The following is a 16670-nucleotide window of genomic DNA, read 5'->3' as shown; positions in this document are numbered from 1 at the left end:
TGACCGTGAAATGCTTGAAAAATCGTTCACAACATTTCATGAATCCAATATGGTCCTGCAATAGCAGTATCGAGAGAAAGGTTTCAAGAAGTACTCTGAGTTGATTTCTCCTCCTTATGGTTGAACGAAACAACGATTTGCTCATGAGAAATCAGGCTAATCGACCCGCTGGGTCTACACCATTGCCCGAACTGAATGAGGTGTATTTCTATTACGCTAAGCATGGAAAAGGTCGTGGACGTGGCCAAGGAAGAAATTTTTCTGGTGTTAATCATCCCTCCAAAGAAAATAACCACCAAAACTGGAAAGGGAAAGATGAGAAGCAAGAAGCAAAGGGTTCAGAAATAGAATGCTATCGTTATGGTGGAAAAGGACATTGGACAAATATTTATCGTACACCAAGACATTTGGTTGAGCTTTATCAAGCATCTCTAAAGAATAAAGGTCTTGAAGCTAATTTTGTCTCTGACAATGAATTTGACATCACCCACTTAGATGTGGCAGATTTTTTTGAGCACTCTGATAGAAAATAGACCACTTGATCATCGATAGATCCGTGGTTAAAAATGATTGAGTAGTTTGATTTTTATTTTTGTCTATTCGTAGTAGTTAGTGAATAAACATTATGTAATCACGGTTCTTTACATGAGTAGTAGTCATTAGTATCAATTAATATTATTTATTTTATGGAATAGTGTTAGTTCGTTTTGATTAAATATAGTTTTAGTATTCGTTTTAAATAATGTTTCACTAAAGGTACTGATACATTCTTATCGCTTCTTATGTTGGAATGAACTTGTCACGGCCCGATTTCCCCTATAGGCCGTGATGGCACCTAACGTCGCCGCTAGGCAAGCCAACGATGAGCTAGCCATGTATTTATTATTTTTAACATTTTAAAAATAGTTGATTTTTAATTATTAAGTAAGAGGTGAGAAATTTAATAAAATAAAGCGTATACAATTATAAGAACAAGTGTGGTGAAGTAAATACTCAAAAACCATCAAATGTCTGCTAGAATAATTCCAAGACCTGGTGTCACAAGTGTATGAGCTACTAGTGGAATATACAAAACACTAAACTACTGTCTGAAATGGAGTAGACAGAAAGTAAATACAAAAGAGAAACTCTGGGTGCTGCAGAACGGACTCATAAAGCAGCTCACCACTAGGTCTCGAGGTATCAGGGGTGTGCGCCGAGATGGCTACTAGATGAACCTGCCTCAGATCCTGCACAGTTAGTGCAGCAGTGTAGCGTGAGTACATAAACAACATGTACCCAGTAAGTATCCAGTCTAAACCTCGAAGAAGTAGTGACGAGGGTCGACATCGACACTTACTATGGGCCAATAAAAAATGCAGAAATTAACAACAACAACACAATAACAAGCAGTGAATAAATGGTTCCTTAACTGAGAATAAATTCCAAGAATCTCTAACCAATACTTATTAATCCCAATTCAATTTCTGTCATTAAATAAATTATAGCCTCTCAAACCATAAAATAAAATCAAGTATAATTAGGCTCCGAGTATTATCACGCACGATTTATGTCGAGATCGTATGATCCGATCCAAAATATATCGTGTGCACTGCCGAGGGTCGAACGACACGAATCATAGATGCATCTATTAACTGTCGAGGCGAACGGCCTGCTCCCATAATAATAGAGAACTTTACCTCGCTAGCAGAAGCACTTGCGACACGAGAGGACATGGATTTCTCAGAGTTATTAAATATTCTTCAATTCTTTCCCCAAAATAAGAATTCAAACTTGGAAGTTTTCAACTTTAAAAGCTCTACTCTCAACTCTATTCAAGATAATTAATATGCATAACAAACATGACAGTACAATCAAATCATTATGTAAACCTAAGACTACCCGGAGATCTCATGAAATATAGCTACGCACGGACTCTCGTCACCTAGTGCATACGTAGATCCCCACACAAATAATTCACAACAAAAATACACCTAAGGGGATGAGTTCCCTCTTACAAGGTTAGGCAAGAGATTTACATCGTTCTCAAGCTCACTTTCGGTCCACAAATGCGCTTTAAATCTTCAACTCGGTGCCAAACAACCCGAAACTAGCCAAATATTATATAAATAAGTCAATATATACTCAAAAATTTATAATTTAACTATTAGGGTAATTATCCACTACTAATTGGAAGATTCCTAAAATTCACTCTCGGGCCCACGTGCCCGAATTCCAGAAATTTTTGAAGATAATTGTTACCCATAACCTCACAAACTCAAATATATCATTTTCGCCCAATTTCATAATTATTTTCGTGATTAAATCCCATTTTTATCAAAACCTAAGTTTCTCAACTAAACCCATAATTTTTACAATTTTACATGTGAAAATCTATCAATAATCTATGTATTAAACTTATATTGGGTAGGAATTACTTACCTTCAATAGCTAGGTGGAAACCCCTCTCCAAGAAGCTCTAAAAATCATCCAAAAGTGAATAAATGAACCAAAATAGCCTAAGTCCCGTCTTAAATGAACCCTTCTGCTCCAGCGGTTTCCGCTTCTGCGGAGAATTGGCCGCTTCTGTGAAAAATTGCTTCGCAGATGCGGCCCTCCCCAACTGGCCTCCTTCCACTTTTGCGCCTCCCTCTTCGCATCTGCGGACTCGCAGATGCGGTCGAGCCTTCGCACCTGTGCCCCTGCCTCTCCAGCTCAAGGCCGCTTATGCGGACCACTGACTGCTTTTGCGGTCGCGCATATGCGCCCCCATGTCCGCACCTATGAACTCAGCCCACACAGCCCAAATGCGCGCTTGCGGCCAACCAGACGCTTCTGCTGTACCGCACCTGCGGCCAATTCTTCGCAGGTACGAACGCACCAGAAGCCCTGCTGCTTCAGCAACTTCTTCTAGGTCCAAACGAGTTCCCCGCATCGTCCGAATGGCATCCGAGGCCCCCGAGGCCTCGTCCAAATATACCAACAAGTTCAAAATCATAAAAATCTCGACCTCTCGAAACACGGAAAACAACACCAAAACTAAGAATCACTCTCCAAACCAAATCGAATCAACTTATGAACTTCAAGTTCTTCCAACTTGCTCCGAACGCGCCGAATCATACTTAAACTACTCGGAATGACACCAAATTTTGCGTGCAAGTCTTAAATAACCATATGGAACTATTCTCGGGCTCGAAATCCCAAACGAACCTCGATAACACAAAAATCAACTTCAAACCAAATTTAAAGAACTTGAAAAACCATCAATGTGCCAATTTTTAATATTAAGAGCTTAATAGCTCACGGATCATCCAAAACCCGATCCGAACATATGTCCAAGTCCAAAATCATCATACTAACCTATTGGGACCATCAAATCCCGGTTCCGAAGTCGTTTACTACAAATGTTGACCCTAGTCAAACTTACCCCTTTTAAGCTAATATTAAGGAACTAAGTTTCCGATTTCAACCCGAACCCTTCCAAACCCGAACTAACCATTCCCGCAAGTCATAAAATAGTAAAAGCACATATTGGGAGTATTATTTAGGGGAATGGGGATCTAGAAGGTAAAACGACCAGTCTGTCATTACATTCTCCACCTCTTAAACAAACGTTCGTCCTCGAATGGGTCTAGAATCGTACCTGGAGTGTCGAATAAGTGTGGGTATCTGTTACGCATGTCCTTCTCGGTCTCCCAAGTTGCCTCCTCTACTGGTTGACCCCTCCACTGAACTTTTACTGCATAAGTCTTCTTGGATCTCAACTGGCGAACCTGTTTGTCAACAATGGCAAATAGCTCCTCATAACCCAGGATCTCATCTAGCTGAACCGTGCTGAAGTCTAACACATGCGACCTATCGGCATGATACCTTCGGAGCATAGACACGTGGAAAATCGGATGAACTCCCGATAGATTAGGAGGCAAAGCAAGCTCATAAGCAACCTCCCCAACTCGTCTCAACACCTAAAATGGACCTATAAACCTTGGGCTCAACTTGACCTTCTTCCCTAACCTCATGATTCCCTTCATCGGCAAGACTTTCAAGAAAACCTTCTCGCCCACCATAAATGATAAATCACGCGCCTTCTGTTCTGCGTAACTCTTCTGTCTGGACTGTGTTGTGCGAAACCGCTCATGAATCAACTTTACCTTTTCAAAGGCATCCTTCACCAAGTCAGTACCATATAATTTAGCCTCGTCGGGCTCAAACCATCTGAAGGGCGAACAGCATCGCCGACCATACGAAGCCTCAAATGGAGCCATCTCGATGATGGACTGATAACTATTGTTGTAAGCAAACTCGGCCAAAGGCAAGAATCGATCTCACTGCCCTTCGAAGTCAATCACACATACTCTGAGCATATCCTCCAAGATCTGAAATGTTCGCTCCGACTACCCGTCGATCTGCGGATGAAAGGCTGTGTTGAGCTCTACCCGGGTACCCAACTCACTCTATACTACCCTCCAAAAATGCGAAGTAAACTGAGGGCCTCTATCTTATATAATGGACACAGGCACACCATGCAATCGAACAATCTCCTGAATGTAAATCTAGGCCAATCTCTCCGAAGAATACATGGTCACAACCGGAATAAAGTGTGCTGACTTGGTCAACCTATCGACAATGACCCAAACTGCATCAAACCTCCTCAAGGTCCGCGGCAACCCAACTACGAAGTCCATAGCAATGCACTCCCATTTCCACTCAAGTATAACCATATGCTGGAGTAGGCCACCTAGCCTCTGATGCTCATACTTAACCTGCTGGCAATTTAGACACCTCGCTACATACTCAACTATGCCCTTCTTCATTTGCCACCGTCAATAATGTTGCCTCATGTCGCGATACATCTTCGTAACACCTAGATGAATAGAATACCGAGAACGGTGTGCCTCCTCTGGAATCTTTTCCCTTAATCCATCAATATTAGGGACACATAGGCGACCCTAGAGTCGTAGAACACCATCCTTACTGATAGTAACCTCCTTCGCACCACCCTGTAGTACCTTCTCTCTGAGAACCAATAACTGCGGATTGTTGTACTGGCGAGCCTTGATCTGCTCGAATAGTGAAGACTGGGCAACGACGCAAGCAAAAACTTGGCTGGACTCTGAAATATCCAACCTTACAAGTCTGTTAGACAAGGACTAAATGTCCAAAGCGAATGGCCTCTCCTCTGCTCCGCAACCACATTCGCCTTGCCCGAATGATAAAGGATGATGATATCATAATCTTTTAGTAACTCAAGCCACCTGCGCTACCTCAAATTGAGATCCCTCTGCTTGAACAAATGATGCAAGCTACGATGATCGGTGTAAACCTTACAGGATACCCCATAAAGATAATGCCTCCAGATATTAAGAGCATAAACTATCGCGACCAAATCCAAATCGTGCACGGGTAATTCTTCTCGTGGGGCTTCAACTGACATGAAGCATATGCAATAACTCGCCCCTCCTACATCAATACACAACCCAGGCCAACGCGTGGAGTGTCGCAATACATAGTATATATCCCTGAACCGGAAGGCAACACTAATACCGGTGCTGAAGTCAAGGCGGTCATGAGCTTCTGAAAACTCGCCTCGCAATAGTTGGACCATCGAAACAGAGCACCTTTTTGGGTCAATCTAGTAAAAGGTGCTGCAATAGATGAAAAGCCCTCCACAAACCGACAATAATAACCTACTAACCCCAAGAAGCTCCTGATCTTGGTCGATGTGGTAGGACGAGGCCAACTCTGAACTGCCTCGATCTTCTTAGGATCAACCTTAATACCCTCGCCTGATACAACATGTCCCAAGGATGCCAATGAATCTAGCCAAAACTCACACTTGGAGAACTTAGCATATAGCTTCTATTCCCACATGGTCTGAAGCACCACTCTCAAATGTTGCTCGTTCTCCTCCATGCTACACGAGTAGATCAAAATATCATCAATGAAGACAATTACAAACAAGTCATTATACGCCTTGAACACCTGGTTCATCAGATCTATAAACACCATCGGGGCGATAGTCAAACCGAAGGACATCACTAGAAACTCATAGTGACCATATCTAGTCCGGAAAGGCATTTTCAGAACATCCGAATCACGAATTTCAACTGATGGTACCCCGATCTCAAATCAAACTTAGAGAACACCCTGGCACCCTGCAACTGGTCAAACAAATCATCAATACGCGGAAACAGATACTTGTTCTTAATGGTAACCTTATCCTACTGGTGGTTAATCAATGCATATCCACATAGTCCCATCTTTCTTCTTCACAAATAACACTTGTGTGCACCCTAAAGTGATACACTTGGTCTGGCGAACCCCTTTGTTAGCAACTCTGTCAACTCTTTTGGAGCCATGCAGTACGGTGGAATAGATATAGGTTGGGTACCTGGAGCCAAATCAATACAGAAATTGATATCACGATATGGTGGCATGCTTGGTAGATCAGAAAGAAACACATCGGAAAACTCTCGGACCATGGGCACTAAATCAATCACTGGAGTCTCTGTAGTAGTATCCCAGACATAGGCAAGATAGCAAAACAACCCTTCTCGACCATGTGTCGAGCTTTCAAAAAAGAGATAATCCAACTAGATGCACTGACAGACGAACCCTTTCACTCCAATCGAGGTAACTTTGGCATCGCCAATGTAACAGTCTTGGCATGGCAATCAAGGAAGTCATGATATGGAGACAACTAATCCATGCCCAGGATGACCTCAAAGTCAGTTATATCAAGAAACAGAAGATCCACTCTAGTCTCATAACCACAAAAAGTCACGATAATGGATCAGTAGATCTGATCCACCACAATAGAATCGCCCATTAGCATGGACACATATACAGGAGTACCCAAGGACTCGCGAAGAACACCCAGGAAATGAGCAAACAGAGATGAAACATATGAATAGGTAGACCCTGGATCTAGGGGTGTTCAAAACCGAACTGAAACCGAAAATCGAACCGAAACCGAAGCTTAATGGCTTATTGGTATCGGGTTAACGGTTTAATGGATGGGGAACGGATTGAAATTTTTTATTAATGGCTTATTGGTTTGGGGGCGGATTATTTGATTTTCTTAACGGATAATTCGTTAACCCGTTAAGCACACACACACACACACACATACACACACACACACACATATATATATATATATATATATATATATATATATATATATATATATATATATAATTTATCTGTATCCATATTACTACTCTAGACAATTGTACAAAGTGCAAAGTGAATTGTACTGATTGCTTGGAAGTATCTTCTTAAACAATAAGAAATCCATTCAAATGATATTGTTGGTGTATTCTGTTGTGCACTTCTCATGATGATTTCCTCCAACTTCAACTCCTCCTTTTTTGTACCTAAAACTGGACACTATGTTCACGTTAAGATTATCATGAGAAACATGGCTAGAGTTTTGTTCGATAGACTAATCATTTGTGTGGTTTTCGTTGCACCATCGAATGATAAGGAGATTGTAGAGGCCAAGTAATATGACTGCTACTCTGATAATGATAAGAGCACAATACAAGTGGGTATAGTGATGGATCTCTATAGATTACTTATCTTTTGATATCCAGTATTTTATTGGCCTCATGGTGTAATTTAGTTGATATATATGTATGAGAAATATTGACTATATTGTTGTCTTGGGGATGTACTCCCCAACACTGTTAAAATATATTAAGTCTCAATCAACTGAAACTAAACTGATAATAGCTAAACTGATACCAATCCGCTCGATATCTTATCGGGTGGCTAGTGGATTAATACATTTAAAAACCGATAACCGATAAGCCAAAGCGTTAAGATTAAATAACCACCCGATCCGCTTGATAAGCAGCCCTACCTGGATCAAATAGTACCGAAGTTTCCCTACCGCAGACAGAAATAATACCTATGATCACGGAATCTGAGGCCATTGCATTTGGTCTGGCTGGAAAAGCATAGAACCTAGCTCGAGCGCCACCTGTCTGGCCTCCATCTCTAGGACAGCCCCTACCCACTTGCCCTCGGCCTCTTGGCGAGCAAACGGCTGGTGCGGCAGTTGGTGTTGTAATCATAGGCTGATGACCCTACTGCACTACCTTGCCCCGAAGTCTGGTACAAAACCTCTTCATGCGGCCAAGATCCCGCACTCATAACAACCCATCGGGACAGTGGACTGCTGACCTAAAGTCTGACCTTGATGGCTGAATACCCAATGGAGGAACCCTGAATAGCTAGCGGGCGGTAGGAACTCTCTGGCATGTCGTTGAAATAGGGCCGCACTAGAGCACCTCGAGAAGGCAGCAATGCTGGATATGTGGGCCTGCTAGACTGACCTCTCCCAAACTGACCTTTGCCCCCAGACAGAGCACCACTGAACCCTCCGAAATAATAGAACTGCTTGTCCCGCGGCATCTGCTCTCGGCTCCGCTGACGACACCCTCGATTCCCCGATCTATCTCCATAACTAGCTCGTAAGAAGTACCCATCTCAACCTCTCGGGCTATAGTGGCCTGGATACCAGAGTGCGACCTTGCAACGAACCTCCGCACTCTCTCTACATTGGTGGGAAGTATCATAAGTGCATGGTAATACAACTCAGAAAATCTCGCCTCATAGTCGGTCACTAACATCTGACCCTGTTGGAGCTGCTCGAACTGAAACTAGAACTCTTCCCTATGAGAGGGTGGAATATACCTATCCATAAAAATACGTGTGAACTGGTGTCACACCTCCTTTTTCCTACCCCGGAAGGGCATAAGGGAGTTTTTTCAATTGAATTGACAATCGAAACGGGATTATTTATATTTAAGATTCACAGTCGCCACTTGGGATAATTTATGGTGTCCCAAGTCACCGGTTTAAAATCCCGAATCGAGAAAATTTGACTTTATTTACGGTCTGCGAACACAGAAATCTCGGTAAGGAATTCTGTTAACCCAGGAAGGTGTTAGGCATTCCCGGATTCCGTGGTTTTAGCATGGTCGTTTTAATCATACTTGGCTTATTAAATTGTCTAATTACTCATTTTTAGAACATATGTGCATTTGCCTCTTTTAATTGAGAAATTATCTTGAAACAGGTCACGCACACGTGTACCCATTTGTTCGGCGCGTCAAAAATCATGTCACACGAACGTGTCCACAATTAGTAACACTTTATTATTATTAAGAAAATTTAGCCAAAGTTGCGCGAACGTATACCTCGATTTATTTTTAAAAGAATCATAATTATGTCACGCGAATGTGTACACAATCACGATGATAGACTAAGTCGCGCCTAAAGCATTGTACTATATTTGAGAAACAATTTGCTTTTCTCTCTAGAGGCTATTTTAGGATTTTCCATGAAAGTCTAAGGATTTATTAGTTATAGGTACAGGAGCCTTATGAATATACAAAGACTAATTGCAATTATTGAATTTCAAGACTATTTAGGACTTACAGATTGTTTATTTATGGCCAAATTACAAGATCAACTAAGCTAACAGAATCGTTGCTATTTAGCTATTAAAAGAGCAATCAACTGAAACCATGGACCAAAGAGCATGCATTAACTGGATACAATTAAGCATAAATAGTGCACAACCGCATCAGACTATCGTGAGCTAGTGAAATATGAAGACACGATGAAATATACAAGGCTGAAATCACTTGAGAGCTTCAAACTCACCACTGCCTTGCCATAGGGGTAAACTGATTTAAACAACAATTGAACATGCTTCAAGGAGATGATTCTATCAAATGAAACTGACAGTAGAACAAAAACATCGTAGGAAAGTCGGGAAAAACCATTTCAACCTCAAATACAGTGAAAGCAAACTAAAGCAGTCATGAGAAGGCGAGTAAATGTATTATGATTGTACTATCCATTTAGCTATAACTTATCGAAACCAAACATATCCAAACTCAATTGAACATTCTTAAACTGATAGGACAATTCTACAACGAACAAACTAAGGAAGATTTCAAACTTGTCTCATGTTCAAAAGTGAAAGAAAACTGGTCAAGCTTATACATTGAAACCTATGAATTAATCATCTTAAACCTTAACCAAGTGCTTAACCAAATGCCAATAGAGCAAACAAGGTACAAAATGTCTTTGTATTTCCATAAAAAGGTAGAGAAGCTGATTCGAAAACAAATAATTTCAAATCTCATGATAAACTCTTAGTTAATTCATCACTAATTGCCGACTCACACAAAGAGTAACATAAGGACTTGCGGAGACATGAATCAGAGTTGCCGAAAATTGAATCAGAAACAGAAACGATTTAAGCGACGATTTCTCTACTCAAACAGTGTGAAACAGTAAGAACAGAATACAAGTAATCCCATCAAATACAGAACCAGCTCTAGAACAGATATTCAAGCACAAATCTGTCAAACACCAACTATTAAGATCCTACAAATTCACATTTCAGTTCACATTTAGTTCACACAATGTCGAAAAATAGAAGGGTTCGGAAATGAACCTGAAAATCGAGCTTTCAGTTGATGTTTAAAGCAACAAGAAGAGATACAAATGAATCCGGATACGCAAATCTCGGCAGCGAGCCAATCCAAACACCAAAATGAACCTACACTAATCGGAACGACGAACTTGAACCTCAGTCGACAACTTCAAACGAACTCTCCACGGGCTTTAAACGAACTCCATTGTTGAAACGAAATTTCAAAAGAATAAGAAAAACTATTTTTGTGTAAATCTGTCCGTGCTCTTTTCTCTCCCCTATTTTGAATTTGCAGGGCGGTCTATCAACCAGTGGTGAAATCCGGTGACAGCAAGGCGGCCAGAAATGGAGCCCTAAAGGCTGGCAGCTGTTTTCTTCTTTCTTTTTTTTAAACTGAGAGATGGGAAAATTAAGAGGGGCGACTAGTGGTGGTTGTTTGGTTCGCCGGCGATTGCGACAGCGTTGAAAGAGGAGAGGAGTTCCGGCGTGTTTGAGTGGTGTGGCTGGAGAAGGGTGGTCGTTGTGGTGGTGTTGCGACTGATTTGGTGGTTTTGAGATGGGGTCGTTTGGGTGAGGGTGACTACGGCCGGATCTGGTTGGGAGATTAGGGTTCTAGGGTTTTTGAGGTAGGGTGTGAAGAAGATCAAGATGATGGGTGTTCCAAGGTGATGAAAACGGGGGGACGTTTTTGTGTGATGAAGAAGATAGATCTGATGGGGATCTGCGGCAGAAACCTCAAAGGTTCTAGGGTTATTTTATGTCTAGGTTTTAGGGTACTGGGTTTGGATTCATATGGGCTAGATCCGAAAATTAAGCCTAAAAATGGATTGTTTGAGCCCAAATTTTATTCTTTCTCTGTGAACAAGACTAAAAATACGACCTCATTTACCAATTAATCATACTTAAGTAAAATAACTATTAAGATAAGACTAATCGTTAAAACAAACCTATTTTTTTGATATTTTCAAATATCATATTAAAATAAAATAAGGTACTATTTTTGTATTTTTTAGTTTTACGAAAGGTATATAAACTAAAAGCAACTAAAAAGAAGAAATATTTTTCTAATTTTTATTTTTTGATAAAATAAAGTAAAAGAGTCAAAACTAATTGAAATATCGATATTAGGCATAAACTAAATATTTAAGCTAAAAATGTGTAAAATCTCGGGGAGGTCTAAAATCACATGTCAACAACTGGTCCCAAGTCAAGGGAGGAGAACCTACTGGTTTGTCGAGAAGATATGACTGCCACCACCTACGGGCCCGGTCCTCTAGCTAGAAAGTGGTAAAGTCCACCCCGTGGGACTCCAATATCCTTATGTTGTGCAATCTGTCCCTGCACCGATCAATAAAGTCCTGGGGATCCTCAAGTAGCTCACCTCCAAAGACATGAGGGTGTAGTCTGGTCCATCTGTCCAATAGCTTCTGCGGCTCACCGATCGTAGCTGGTTTGAGCTCAGGTATAGCTACTGCAACTGGCTGGGCTCCGCCCACAGGTAGTGTGCCCGGGGTATGATATACGGCAGCTACATGCCTAGGAGCTTGAGCGGTAGGGGTCTGTGCTTCCCCTCCCGCCTGAGATGTGGCTGGGTCTACTGGAAATAAACCAGACCGAGTCATAAAATCCATGAATCACACATACGGCCCATGACCTCCTAGAATCCGGGTGCGGAAATGAAATCCGTTGAGCCTAGCTCCGCTACAGGCACCTCGCACTGCTCCTCAATAGCAGGATCACAGGATCCACTAGTGGCACAATTGGAGCAACTCTGGGACGTCCTCGTCTCCTACCACGAGCTGGAGCCCTCCTTCGGCCTCTGTCTCGGCCTCTAGCAACAGGGGGAGCAGCTTCTCCACGGTCGGGTACATCTGCCATGCACGTTCTCACCATCTGTGAGAGAATAAGAGAAAGATACTTAGCACAACATCAACTGCACGATAGGAGATGAAGAAAGAGTAGTTTCCTTACACCCTATAGCCTCTCGAAGATAAGTACGGACGTCTCCGCATTGATCCGCAAGACTCTATTAGGCCTGCTCATAACTTATGAGACCTACGTGAACTTAGTGCTCTGATACCATGTTGTCACGACCCAATTTCCTCTATAGGCCGTGATGGCGCCCAACGTCGTTGCTAAGCAAGCCAACGGTGAACTAGCCATATATTTATTCTTTTTAACATTTAAAAAATAGTTGATTTTTAATTATTAAGTAAGTAAGAGGTGAGAAATTTAATAAAATAATGCATAAATAATTATAAGAACAAGTGTGGTGCAGTAAATACTCAAAAACCATCAAATGTCTACTAGCATAATTCCAAGACCTGGTGTCACAAGTGTATTAAATACTAGTGGAATATATAAAACACTAAGCTACTGTCTAAAATGGAGTAGATAGAAAGTAAATACAAAAGAGAGACTCCATGTGCTGCAGAACGGACTCAGAAAGAAGCTCACCACTAGGTCTCGGGGTATCAGGAGTGCGCGTCGAGATGACTACCAGATACACCTGCATCAGATCCTGCACGGTTAGTGCAAAAGTGTGGCCTGAGTATATAAATAATATGTACCCAGTAAGTATCTAGTCTAACCTCTAAAAAGTAATGACGAGGGGTCGGCATCGACACTTACTATGGGCCAATAAAAAAAATGCAGAAACTCTAAACAGATATGGAATATGGAAATAATAATAATAATAATAATAATAATAATAATAATAATAACACAATAATAAGTAGTGAATAAATGGTTCCTTAACCGATAATAAATTCCAAGAATCTCTAACCAACACTTACTAATCCCAATTCAATTTCTGTCATTAAATAAATTATAACCTCTCAAGCTATAAAATAAAATCAAGTGTAATCAGGCTTCGAGTATTATCACGCACGATATATGCCGAGGTCGTACGACCTGATCCAAAGTATACTGTGTGCACTACTGAGGGTCGAAAGGCATGAACCATAAATGCAACTATTAAACTACCGAGGCAAACGACCTGCTCCCATGAGAATAGAGAAGTTTACTTCGCTCGCGGAAGTACTTGAGATGCGAGAGGACATGGATTTCTCAGAGTTTTTTAAATATTCTTCAATTCTTTCCCCAAAATAAGAAATCTAACTTGCAAGTTTCCAACTTTAAAATCTCTTGTCTCAGCTCTATTCAAGATAATTAATATGCATAACAAACATGACAGTACAATCAAAGCATGATGTAAACCTAAGACTACCTTGACATCTCATGGAATATAGCTACGCACGGACTCTCGTCACCTAGTGCATACGTAGATCCCCACACAAATAATTCACAACAAAAATACACCTAAGGGGATGGGTTCCCTCTTACAAGGTTAGGCAAGATATTTACCTCGTTCTCAAGCTCACTTCGAGTCCACAAATATGCTTTAAATCCTCCACACAACCCGAAACTAGCCAAATATTATATAAATAAGATAATATACTCAAAAGTTTATAATTTAACTATTAGGGTAATTACCCACCCCTAATTGGAAGATTCTTAAAATTCACCCTCGGGCCCACGTGCGCGGATTCCTAAAATTTTCGAAGATAATTATTACCCATAACTTCACGAACTCAAATATATCATTTTCACCCAATTAATTATTTTCGTGGTTAAATCCCATTTTTATCAAAATCTAGTTTTTCAACTAAACCCATAATTTTTATAATTTTACATTTTAGGATCTACCCATAATCTATGTATTAAACTTACATTGGGTAGGAATTACTTACCTTCAATATATAGGTGGAAGCCCCTCTATAAGAAACTCCAAAAATCTCCCAAGAAGTGAATAAATGAACCAAAATGGCCTAAGTTCCGTCTTAAATGAACCCTTCTAGCTCCAGCGATTTCCGCTTCTGCGGAGAATTGGCCGTTTCTGCGAAAAAATGCTTCGCAGATGCAGCCCTCATTAACTAGCCTACTTCCGCTTCTGTGGTGCCTTTTTCGCATCTGCGGACTCGCAGATGTGGTCGAGCATTTGCACCTGCGCCCTTGCCCCTCCAGCTCAAGGCCGCTTCTGCGGAGCACTGACTGCTTCTGCGGTCGTGCATCTGCGATCCCATGTCCGCACTTGCGGACTCAGCCATGCAGTCCAAATGTGCACCTGCGGCCAACCAAACACTTCTGTGGCACCGCACCTGCGGCCAATCCTTCGCAGGTGCGAACGCACCAGAAGCCCTGTTGCTTCAGCAACTTTTTCCATGTCCAAACAAGTTCCGCGCATCGTCTGAATGGCATCCGAGGCCCCCAAGGCTTCGTCCAAATATACCAATAAAGTTCAAAATCATAAAATGGATCTACTCGACCTCTCGAAACACGGAAAACAACACCAAAATTAAGAATCACACTCCAAATCAAATCAAATCAACTTATGAACTTCAAGTTCTTCCAACTTACTCCGAACGCGTCGAATCATATTTAAACTATTTGGAATGACACCAAATTTTGCGTGTAAGTTTTTAATCACCATACAAAATTATTCTCGGGCTCGAAATCCCAAACGGACCTCGATAACACAAAAATCAACTTCAAACCAAATTTAATGAACTTGAAAAACCTTCAATGTGCCAACTTTCATTATTAAGCCCTGAAACGCTCCCGGGTCATCCAAAATTCGATTCAAACATACTCCCAAGTCCAAAATCATCATACGAACCTATTGGGACCATCAAATCCTAGTTTCGAAGTCGTTTACTATAAATGTTGACCCAAGTCAAACTTACACATGAACTAAGTGTTCTGATTTCAACTCGAACCCTTCCAAACCCGAACTAACCATTTTCGCAAGTCATAAAACAGTAAAAGCACATACGGGGAGTCTTATTTAGAGGAACGAGGATCTAAAAGAAAAATAACTGGTCGGATTGTTACAAGACTAAATTCTAATAAGTTCACGTGTACGGTAGGAAGCCAACAAAGCTAATGCTAAATGTGTAGCAATAAAAGTACACAACCATTGCACTAGATAATTTCCAAGAAAAATAATTCATACTATAATCTGACACTTACGGATGGGTAGTGGCGGATCCAAAATTTTAGGTTCATGGATGCTTAACTTTTTTTGACTCAAAGTTACTATCAATCCCATCATATAAGTATGCAACTATTTAAATAAAATGAAAAAAATTTAATTAGAAAACCATGATATTAATATTATAGACGTCGTGAAACTGTGATGGATAACACAATTAGCGAGAAAAGGATCAGTGGATTTTGCGGTTCTGGAAGGATTCTTTGTTTTTCTAAAGTAAATTTTTGTTTTCTTTCTTTGCTATAATTAATTAGCTAAAGTAATAAAAGAAAAGCAAAAAGAAAAAAGAAAAAAACAAGTCATAAGCAAAAGAATAAAAGTAGTATTTGCTAAAAAAAGTCGCTAGTGAAAACCAAAAAGAACAAAAAGAGGACCTCATAATTGGGGCAAAAGAAAATGCGAGATAATATATGGAAAAATTAAGTAAAAAAATACTTGAGATGACTAAGATTCGAACCCTTACTCTTTAGCTTTTTTAGCACTCCAACACCCATCATAAACCAAAGCACCCACCAAGCTCTTTGTTACCTGGGTGCTTGCTGTTTTATTATATCTTTTTTCTTAAATTCTCTATATAACTATACATATTTTGAGTCGAGGTTAATGGGCGCTCGAGCACCCAATTTTTGTACGTAAATCCGCCCCCGCGGATAGGGACATTAGCAATTTTTTTCAACTTAGAATAAAGTGATTTCATTAATTAATTTTTCAAACAAAAGGAAAGTTTTTGAGTTGCTGTTATGAATTTAGAAAAAAAAACTTTCTAAGATATAAACTTTGTATAATTAATGACTCATAATGTGCATCGAAAGTATTTGATTTTAATGATTTATACATTGTACAGTTTTATTTTGTTATGTTAAACTAACAGGCCATGCATGTGAAACACAATTTGTGATAAATACAAAGGTAAATAACTTATACATGTAAATAAATTTATTGTAGTTGTATTAGCGATATGTATATTGTACATATAAGTGCATTATTTTTAGCTACATAATTATTTGTACATAATCAGAGTTTGCTTGAAATTGCATTAAAAGGTCATTATTGAATCATTGAATTAACTTTGTTTCTTTTTCTTTTTATCTGAAAATACTAATGTTTATTCGTATATTTCTTTTTGTATGTCAAACCATAGGAATCAATATAAACTTGGATCAAAGTTCATTTGTAAGA

At 40.2% G+C, this 16670-nt stretch overlaps 1 long non-coding RNA gene across 1 annotated transcript; it reads right to left on the bottom strand.

Moving 5' to 3' along the window:
• Positions 1-990: 990 nt before the first annotated feature.
• On the bottom strand, positions 991-11166 carry LOC104246655 (uncharacterized). Its single transcript, XR_716020.1, has 2 exons — positions 10460-11166; positions 991-1229 (listed from the first exon to the last, which is right to left on the bottom strand). It is a non-coding gene; the product is annotated as an uncharacterized lncRNA (long non-coding RNA).
• Positions 11167-16670: the final 5504 nt, after the last annotated feature.

The sequence above is a fragment of the Nicotiana sylvestris genome, chromosome 3 (assembly GCF_000393655.2).
Source record: "Nicotiana sylvestris chromosome 3, ASM39365v2, whole genome shotgun sequence".
In the NCBI taxonomy this organism is placed as follows: domain Eukaryota; kingdom Viridiplantae; phylum Streptophyta; class Magnoliopsida; order Solanales; family Solanaceae; genus Nicotiana; species Nicotiana sylvestris.
The sequence above is the reverse complement of the archived record's forward strand: the minus strand, read 5'-3'. Positions and strand labels throughout refer to the sequence as shown.